Source organism: Myzus persicae, unplaced genomic scaffold (genome assembly GCF_001856785.1).
Source record: "Myzus persicae strain clone G006 unplaced genomic scaffold, MPER_G0061.0, whole genome shotgun sequence".
In the NCBI taxonomy this organism is placed as follows: domain Eukaryota; kingdom Metazoa; phylum Arthropoda; class Insecta; order Hemiptera; family Aphididae; genus Myzus; species Myzus persicae.
In genome coordinates, this window is record NW_019103539.1 from 88,435 (window position 1) to 99,960 (window position 11,526).

Below are 11,526 nucleotides of genomic sequence, written 5' to 3' on the forward strand. Positions count from 1 at the left end.
ATATGCTGTGCGCGTGTGCGTGCGTATTATTACTCTGTGAAACATAATTTGCGCAACGGCCGGCGGTCCACCCTCTCACCGCGCCGTCAAGTGGCACACCGGCGCGCCATGGGGGAGGGGGAGGGGTAGTCGTTTACGGGCGCCTGCGGTTGGCCGGTCCGCGTTTTCCGGAGCCCGGCCCTCCGTCGGACCGCCGTCCCCGTTAAAAAACGCAAATACGTGCCGCCGCCGCCGCTGCCGCCGCTCTTCTTAATAGCGTGTATATTATAAGAATAATATCGTCGCCTAAGAACTATAATATCAAGGCCAATCTCCACAGCTCTCCCAATTTTAAAGGAGCAACATAACACCGATTCGTTGCTATAGGAATATAGGATAATTTAAATTTATACATAGTATATTATTATCCCTATGAACGATCATATTAACCTTATAATATAACTTAGATATAAACTTCATCTTCTGAAAAGCTATTTTTCCAATGATTAATTTTCACTGAAGTTTCATTATCATTCATGAGTTTGACATAATATTTGAACTTAATATGAATAGGACACGATGATATTTTGATTTTTCACAGCGAACAATTTTTACCTATAGATCGAAAAATAGACCACAAAAAATACAGTAGGTGCATACGACATCAGTTGCATAGACTCTATGAATGAATGTTGTAGACAATCCAACGTTTACCAACCGGTGTGCCTCAATGATAGTAGCAAAAGTTTTTCTTAAAAATATTTATTGGTTTTCGATTATACTACGCGGCTCCCTTCGACAACTCCCACTGGGAGCCGCGAAGCACAGTTTGAATACTTCTGGCATAGTATATAATATAATATAATATAATATAATTATAATATTATATAGTCGTTTTTCGAAATATACACAGTGATTTGCACTAAGTATGTTCAGTGTTCACCAGGATGTTTTTGGCAGTTCCGTGTTGTGTTTTGATTTTATTAATTTTGATTTATTTTGAATTTTGATTCCAGTTAATTTGTCATTTTAATTTAGTTATGTCTTTAATTTTTTTATTTATGTTTATATAATTTGTTATCTGAAGGAATAATATATACTTTAATTTATTTATGGTTTGTTTTTACGAATTATGTTTAAATTTATAATAAAGAAGTGCACATATTAAACAACATTTTTAATATTGAATATTATTTATAAAATTTAGGTAAAATTATGTATGTAACTCTTTTCTTATGTATAAAAAGTATATATTAAATTAAACGCATTTAAAAATGTTAAAACTTTTCTAGCTATGTTTTAATTTACTAGCAGGTACCTATAATTAAAATAAATTAACAGTGTTATAAGTAATGTAAGCTCATAGCTGAGGAAGGCTTCAACTTTCTGCAGTGTACACATCACCTTGTTTCGCTATAAATAAATGTCAGGAATTAAGCCACCAGTCTCCACCCCCTAACTTAAAGGCCTATAGTTACACCTGTGGCGTTTACGTAACTTTTGTATTATCGCCATGGCCAGAGGAAAATACCTAAGCCTATAACCTATATAAACACAACTTTTAAGTTATTTATAGTGCCCTAAAAAAAATATCAATAATTTACGCCTAAGTAAATGGAGTTATATACTTATATATATATAAACTACCTATACCGGTGCCATATACCTATTTAAGTTGTAATAAAACGTAGGTATGGATAGGTATATATATCCATGTATATTTAATAAATTTTATTTCAAATTGTAATACTTAAATCACCAAATTATTAAAATCTAATTTTTTTCTCTTTCTCTTATTTGTCAATTACTTCTTCGGCACCTGATAAGAATATCGGATTTTGCTATAATATTATCATTGGATCCAGCTTATATAGTGATGATGAGATCGGCGATCTATCCATATAGATTTATATTATCTATATTCTTTATATCTTAAGTAGAGACCCAATTTAGAGATACTTGGAGAAGCTTAGAACCTCCAAACTCCATATTAGCACACCGAATATCTATATTATCATCAGCAAATTTCATTTGACTGCGGTAACCTAACCCGTATCATGTCATAGGTGCCACAGCTGTTAAGATATTTTTATTTCTAAGATTTTGTATTATAGTCTAACAAATCTTTAACGGGTCTGAGTGTTACTGCTGGGTTACTACTTTCCTCAAGCTTTCATTTTATGTGCGCTTGTATTCATATATTATAACTGTTATTGCAGGTTGAATATATTTTAATAAATGTTAAAACAATTAAAAATTTTGTTCGTTTTCATAATAATAATGTTCATACTTAGGTACCAGAATAACATAGGTAACTGATTATATTGATTATTTATAATTTAAAATTGATCAAACTTTATAGGACAATGGACATTTTTTCAATCAACGGGAACGATAAGAGTTTAGTTTTTAATTGAACATTCCAAACATTGACGTAACCCACACAATTTCCTCCCTTGTACTTACTCCTTGTAACATATCGGTATAAGTTTGGCAAACAAGGTCATAATAAGCTAGTTAAGAACAATGCAATACAATTTTAAAATCCACATTTAAATATAAGTATGATCTTCAAAAGTTGAAATAAGCGCCATTGATAATACATATAGGTTGGTACAATGAAATATATTATATGCTGCAATAATGCAAACAAAAAAAAAATCAGTTAAGTATACATTAAAATATTTTCTAACTAAATTTAGATAAAAGTAAGGTACCTATAAGCATAAACATTTTTTTTTTGTCAACATTTAAAACAATATATTTTGCATTTAAAAAAATGTAAAAATGCAATAAGTAGTTTTGAACCGCATTTTGATTTTTACCGTTTATAATATTTTATTATTGTTTATAAATCATATACAATATTAAACATGTTAAACATGTTATGAAATATGCAATTAAAAAAAAAATCTAAAATGTAAGGTTCAAATTTTTAAGTTTTAAATCCAGAAATCACCGAACCAATTTGAATTGAATAACATTTCTCATATTAATTTCTAAATAAATATTTAAATAACATGGTCATGAGTTGTATATGAAAAAATTGTAAAATACAAAATACTCATCAACATTTAGATATGTAAATGTATTTATGTATCTATAATATATATATATATATATATAATAATAATATAATATAGGTATTGCATATATTACCAAGATATATTTTTATATTTAATACTATAAAAATACACCACAATTTGAAATAATTAGACTTATACATAATAGTTCAAATAGTTAAATAATAGTTTAACTTAAATGGTTATAACATATTACATAATAATATTATAATATTGCAATAATTAATTAATAATATAACTATAATAACTAATAAGTACGTAAAGTATTAAATAAGTAACAAATCGTTTAGGTAATATATTTATTTTATTTACATTTATCTACAAGTGTTTTTTCTATATTGGTTGTGTTCAGATTGAATAAAATATAAATGAATTGTAATGTAATGTAAAATTAAATAGTAAGAAGTATAATTCAAATTAATTAATCTAAATTTTTAGCTTTTTTAAATTATAAAATTTAATTTTATATCCATCTTAATTTAATCTTCATGGATCATCTTCATTATTACAATACTACTGAATTAAAAAAAAAAAAAAATTGTGCAATTATAAACACACATTTACACACTATAATTAATAGTTAATACTTAATTTTAACATTTTTTGTACTACCTCATCGTTAAATACTATTTATAAATTATTTATAGGCGATTATAATTAACAGGAGGTAAATATTAGAGTTATTTTTATATTTTCTGTTAAAAAAATCAAATACATTAAACTATAATATAGATTGACTACTGAGTATATTGAACAATTAAATATAATTATATACTTGGTTTAAACAAAATCTCCAGTTTTATATTATGTTATTCATTTGTTACAGTTATTAATTATAATTATATTTTGACGAAGATATTTCAATTTCATGCTACAGATGATTTAACTATGGTAACAAAATGTATTGTATTTTCATCAATTTCTTTTTAGTTAGGATTAATATATTAATATTTATTTGTTAACATTTTAAATTAGATTTAACTTGATTTTAATGTAAAAAAGCATATTTAGGTGCTCCGGTGCTCGTAATTTTTTTTATCAGAAATTGTCATATGTATTTTATAAATATACATCCTATATAATATGGTTCATATATGTACGTATTTAATTTTCAATTTACATTTAATAATTATAATACATTTTTATAATTGTTGATAATAAATCACAGAGAAAAGCTGGCATTAATTGAAATTTAATTAACGAAATTGAACACAAAAGTAGACAGCTCGTTATATTTGATCATCTGGCAAAATGCTATAACTTGTATGGAAAAATAAATTATAGGTCAGAGTACACTGAAAAAAAAAATGAAAGGAAAAAGAGGTACAAATAAATGAGAAGGGGATGCAAATAATATAAAGTATCCGTAGAGTCAAGATTTACCGCAGGGTTTTTATTTATTTTTTATTTTTTCATTTTTTTGTATTTTCATGAAATCGGTGCTATTATATAATGCGATTCATCCGGTGAAATATTATTTTGATGCTCGTTATTTTTTACGGCGTCATTCACTCAATCCAAAGATCATTCAGCAAACGCGCAATTCTTTTGCCAAGTGCTTTATACGCTTGGGAAATCTCTGTGCTTTTATCATTCACTACAAAATATTAGTTTATTAAATTTTAAATAATTTTTGTTAATGTTAAGGTATATAATATAAACGAAACAGTATTCATGTTTACTCTATATTTATGGTTGCGAGAAAAAATGTATATTTAAACAAAATTTAATTGGAAGTCAGAATTAAAATACTTAGTAATTTAAAAATGTACGAATACCCTCTACCGATAATGCAATGTTGGAAGCCGCATATTCGTAAATACATAATGTTATACAATTTTTTTATTTTTTGTTTTTAAATAATAGCTACCAAATATTACTATATTTCAACAAAGATTGTTAAAGTGTAACGCATACATTTTTTAATTACAAAAGCAATGTGAAGGATAAATTGGCATTAAGTAGATATAGAGTGATATTATAGAGGAAACAGCGTAAATATGGGATAAGTAAAACCATTTTTTTTATAAATTTATTTTAACGGAGGGAAAATTAGTATAATTGATTAACAAATGATATAACACGATGAAAGTTACAATAATAATATAACTACAAAACAAATAATATAATATATTTTTTTAAATTTTCAATTGTCTTATTGCACAATGATATTATATCTAACAAAAAGTAAGTCAGACAAACCATCCAAGCAAATAGCACAAAAAAAACCAGGTAAAAGTACAAATACAAACATACACTCTCATACTGATATCAAAAAACAAGTAAAAAATATACGTATACCAGAATGGGATACAAACTTGAAAAAACCAAATAAAAAACTTAGCGAAATAAAAAAAAATCAACTTATAAGTAGTCTACAAATCCAAACAGAAAATAGGAAACGTCTTAAACAGATTAAGAATTGGTCACACAAGACTCACGGCCTGGGTGATATACGAATCTAATTCAATCTATATCTATATGAACATTGAACATATTATAATTTATAGTGCCTATAGTAAGTATGGTATTGGGACAAAATATCTCGAGATAAAATAAGCTACATAAATGTATATTGTGTAGAACAGAATATCCAAGTATAATATTTTATTTTATTTTTTTTTTTGTGGAATTGAAAAGTATAGTAAAATAATAAAAATAATATGTTGCGCATATTATATAATACCTATACATAATATAGTTATAGTTATCGGTAATACATTACTATTATGTATACAATATCTGTAATTTATGGGCGTCACCGTTTTCGGCCAAAATGTAACCTTCCTTTTTCGGCCAGTATCACTTTTCGGCCAAAACTTACCGTTCCCTTTTCGGCCACTGTTCCTTTTGGCCAGTTTTCTTTAAAATGTATAATTATAACAACTGAACTTAACAATTTTTATATTTAATTAAATAAAAAATAAAATAATTGGCATTAAACTGTTACAATATTTTATTATTATTGTTATCATATCAATAAATTTAATTAAAAACAATATTTTAATAATTGTATGAAGTATGAACATTGAACGAAAATGTATAAAAATTAATATAGTCTTAGTAATAATAATTATATAATATAAAAATATGAATTCAATAATTCATGAATATGTCAACATTGAAAATATTATGATTTCCGATTACATTAGTAGAAAAAAAATTAATATAGTCTTATAATACCTATGTAATAATAATTATGATAACAAAATTCACTTTTTATAATTGTATGATATTTGTTTTACAAATTTGTAATGACATATTTTACTATTTTTATAGTCTTCAATGTAACCTTCATTTCTTCATTGCCGTTCCACATTTTTTGCATCACGAGGTGTTTTTAAAATGTTGATACTTCTGATTTGTGTGCATATATCTGTTTGAACTTCATTAATGAGAACAGCTAACCAGCTCATTATGGATTGAGTATGTTTATAAAAGCTTTGATTGAAAAAGGAGTAGAACCAGTGTTCGGAACGTTCACTAAAAAAATGAACTCGTTCACGTTCACGTTCAGTACTTAAAAAAGGAACTCGTTCGCGTTCACGTTCCTGTTTTTTTCAAACGAACGCGTTCACGTTCACGTTCATTCAAAAAATGAACGCGTTTATTGGGCGTTCATTTAATTTTTTTTCTCAGTAATTACTAATTAAATTTAAATTCGATATCATAGGAACTATAATGGAAAATATTATTATAATATGATTGATTAAAATATTTTAAAAATATATTTTTTAAGTGGTAAATAAATTAAACGTCTTAATAATCGATCAAGTTCATTAAAAATATAAACGTCGTTCACGTTCACGTTCTATTGTAAAAATACGAGTGACGTTCACGTATCGTTCACTATTTATGAACGTGAACGCGTGAACGTGCGTTCATGAACGACGTTCTTTCCAAACACTGAGTAGAACGACTCGCGAACATTAGTTGTTCTAGCCAAACTTCCCGACGCAGCAGCCCAATATTGAGGTGGAAATAAGAAAATTGTTAAGTCATTTGTTATAATTGTACATTTTAAAGAAAACTGGCCGAAAAGTGACACTGGCCGAGAAGGGAATGGTATAAGTTTTGGCCGAAAAGTGATAGTGGCCGAAAAGAGAAGGGTACATTTTGGCCTAAAAGGGGGCCGCCCTAATTTATATCGTATAGCAGACATAATAAGTCAGTCCAAGGCCGAAGCTTTTATCTAAAATTATCAATTGTCGCCGGTGTAGAATCGTAGACGTAATCTACGACTAAGTACTAATCATTAGTTCACCGATGACTATTGTATAATTATTTTGTGCCGTGTGCAAGTGTTACTTTTGTAGTACATGTTCGTAAGTCGTAAGAATTATAGTTAATATATTCGTTTAGTTTGTTTTGTATTATGGAATTAATTAATCCAAACAATGGTTGATCGAAGGGATGTTTTAGATGGATATTCGAAACATGAATGTTATAAAATATAAAGGCAAAAAAATAGTTTCATGGTGATGTGTGAAATCAAATAGCTTAAAATGTCCGGTTAAAGTTTAATAATTATAATTTTTTGGATTACTAATTTTGAGCTTGGGTATGCTTAAGCCCAACTTTAGTACGACCTATCCTAGTTTTAAAATAATTGAATTTTCATCATTTGTTTTTAGCGAAATAAAATAAAAATAATGATTTTACAATATTTGTGATTTTGTATACACAATATAATATAAGCATAAGGTATCAACGTACATTATTATTTGTTTGTTTAATATGTTTATAGGAATTAAAGTCATTCGGCGTTTCGATAAATAAGTATTAACGATTTAAAAATAGTTAAAAAACAGATATATAAATATATTTTAAATTATTACAAGAAAGATTATAGCTGGGAATGAAGTATGAAAAAATTTTAATTGTTATTTGGCCATCATCTTTATTAAAGAAGAATTTATTTTTCATGTTTGTGAATAGTATAGTAATATGCATACTTATTACTTATTAGTAATTTATTCGTTTCTTTATATTACTATATCAGAGAAATAATTAATAATTATTGTAAAGATATTACCATTTGGCATTTGGCATTTGCCATTATGTTATCATAAAATAGAATCTTTATTCGTTAGTTGGAAATTGCACATTACACGCTATTTTGTTTTCAAAGTCTACATACTTAAGTATATGATACATATATATACATCCATTATTATTATTATTATCATCATATATTATACGCCGTGTACCCATGTACTTTTAACGGTGACACTGTATGAATACATTACTGGACGTTACGTTATATACGAGTGCAATGTGTACATTTATAATGTATACGAGTCACTTGACTTTTTTATTTCCGAAACCGGCATCAGTGAAAAGTTAAGCAACACAACGGGGGTAGTAAAAAGGAAAAAATAAAAATAAAAAGCGCGCGGGAACATGTTTATAATACGTATATTATATCCTATATATTTTATATATGTATATTATATCATTGAGGGTGCAGAGTTTTCGTCGACAAGTGGATGCTGACCACGGTGGGGAGGAGGGGGACGGGGATGACGTCTCCGCTGGGGGTTTGTCTTTATATTATTGTTGTATCACGTAATTATTAAAATACATGTATACGTACAAATAATGTGTGTATTATATACAAAACGCGCGATGCCGAGGGGCAACGGTACGCCACTCGCCGCCACGGGGATCCCGTTTTGGAACCGGCAAATAAAATAATGACCACTCCAGGCCGCTTTGTGCAGCGGTGTGTTGTGCGAATCGCTGCCGCTTATATTATTATTATATTCTTCGTTTTCAGCGTCGGGTGTGTGTGTGTGTGTTTGTGTAATTTATTATATGGTTATTATCGCCACCACCGCCATTGCCGTTTGCAACAAAACCACTTAACTTGTATACATATAATTTATACATATTCGAATTTATATAAAATAATAATAGGTATACAGTATACCACGTTTCAGGTCTTTATATTATTGTTGCAGCTGTGTGTAGCTGTTTGTGCCTGTAAACACGCTTTGGCAAACATTAACAATTCTTTTTTTTATAGATAAAATTATAAATAAAATATCAGTGTATATTATAGAGCTCTGAATTTATTCTACAGAAAGAGTCATAAGCTTAGAGTGTACAAAGGTAAGGTAAATACTACATAGCAGGTTGATAAATGATGATTAATAAAAATATAGCTAAAAAACCGACATTGAAATTATACATTTTGGATGAAAAAAAAATATTACCATTATTTTATTTTTTTCAAGTAGTTCAGTTAATCAAAAAAGTATATATTCTATATAATTAAAAAATATATTTCATATTAAATAATAACATAACATTATTAAAACGTAGACTTTAAAAAAATGGAGGGGGGGGAGAATTTAATTGATTTATTCACGATCATGGATTTATTATGCCAGGTATATTTACAAAGTGTCGCCATTATTTTTTTAAACAATTTTATTTATAATTTCTGGAAGTAGATATTTTTTGATTCAGATTTTCATTGCATACAATTGTTATTTGTTAATCGGTAAAAATACTTTAAGCCCGTACTTGACAGAAAAACAATTAAATTATTTTTATTATACACAAAGTGTTCTTCGAAATATTAAATAATTAATTAGGTATAAATATAAAAACGATATTATAAACTAATAACTAATAAGTAATAATTAAAAACCAAGTCCATTGAACAATGAAGTCTCAAGTTCTCTTCTTTAAATCCAATAATTGATAAATAATAAAAAGGTTTATTTTAATTTTTAATAGTATATATAATATAGCAAGATTATAAGAATTAAGTTCTTTGTAATGAGTGGAATAATTAATAAGCATCATACAATAAAACAACATAATATTAGGCCTTATATGTATTTCAACAATTTTTTAAAAATTTTTTTTTTTGACAAGAACAATTACTTAAATTAAACTTTTAAACTTTTTTTTGATAAGTAATGATATTTAAACGAAATAAAAACACAGAATTATTTTGCCAGTGTTATTTTACAAATAACAACAATTAAAATTACACTAAACTTTAAAAATATTAACATTGAACACAGATAGTATACCTAATTATCTAATAATACATCTTATAGTATTTAAAATGTTAACATCACAATAATGGACAATTAACTGTTATTAGTGCTTTAAAAAAAAAAACTAAATTCTTAAATTACAATTTTTAAGTTAATTCCTATAGTTTTTATTTATTAGTTTGACAGTAAATAGTACGTAATTTTATGTAAGACAACAGATCCAAATCTTTGCTTGTCTTGTGATCATGATTTATAATTGTATAAAAAAACGCTGGACAACACGAACCTGCACGGTGACTTCAAATCTGATATAAAATGTACAATATTGTATACCACACATTCGCACTTCTTAAGTCTAATATGTATCATTTTCATCATTCGAAAATTTTACATCCGGAACCTCCGAGTAAAGATATCATAAGATATAAAATGTTGAAACACAAGGTTTTAGAAAAAAATTAAGAATCGATTCCGGGCATTTTGTAGTGATTTGAAAAAATTATTATCCAGGAGACTTTTAATTACATTTTTACCAGTATATATATAACTGTTGATAGTGCCATGTACTGACGTCCCTCCATATACATATATACTTGAGGTAGGCAAGGGCACGCATGAGATTATTAAATTAGACGGACTAGAATGTTATTAACCTCTGGTAAAGCGCCTCGGGTAAAACTAAGATAATAACTAAAGTCATTATTTGCTTTAGTTCTGAGAACTAGACAAATGAAATTGCGTTGAGAGTGAAAATGAAGATAAAGAACTAGAAAAGTTGACACGAATTGATTATAAATAATAAATATTAATATAATGCCAAATATCGACATCGAAAGCCGCGTGAGACGAGACCATTTTCTGGAACTCATACGCACACGTGCAATAGTAAACGGGGTCAGCGCTATCTTTTCGATAGGAAAGGAGTGGAGATTAGGCTTATAAAACAGCTAGGGACCCAGCCACCCGATATTCAGACGTGATTTACCAGAGCCAGTACAAGCACCTTCACGCCAGTCGACTCTCTGAAGATATTTCAGTGTTATAAAAATTATTCTATCAGTATTTACATTCAGAAAAAAGCAGATGTTCAAACTATTAAAAATTGACTTGAAAATTATTTGTCGTCTATCACTCTTGTACATCACCATCTGTAGGCTGGACCACAACAATAGAAGAAATTAATGAAGAAAAAAGGCGTAACGACGAAAAAAAATTGGCCTCCCTAAAATTTGACACCCCTGTCATAAAACTCAAATGATACTGTAACTGTAATACAGATACAAGTTTTACAATATCGCATAACTTTTACTTTAATTACATAACACCTACTTATTAAAAATTAAAATAACCTTTTCTCGAGAATCAAAGAGTCACAACATTCCAAGTTCCAACTACTGAAACTTCCTTCACCTTGATAGTATATTATACATGTAATATAAAATATATAA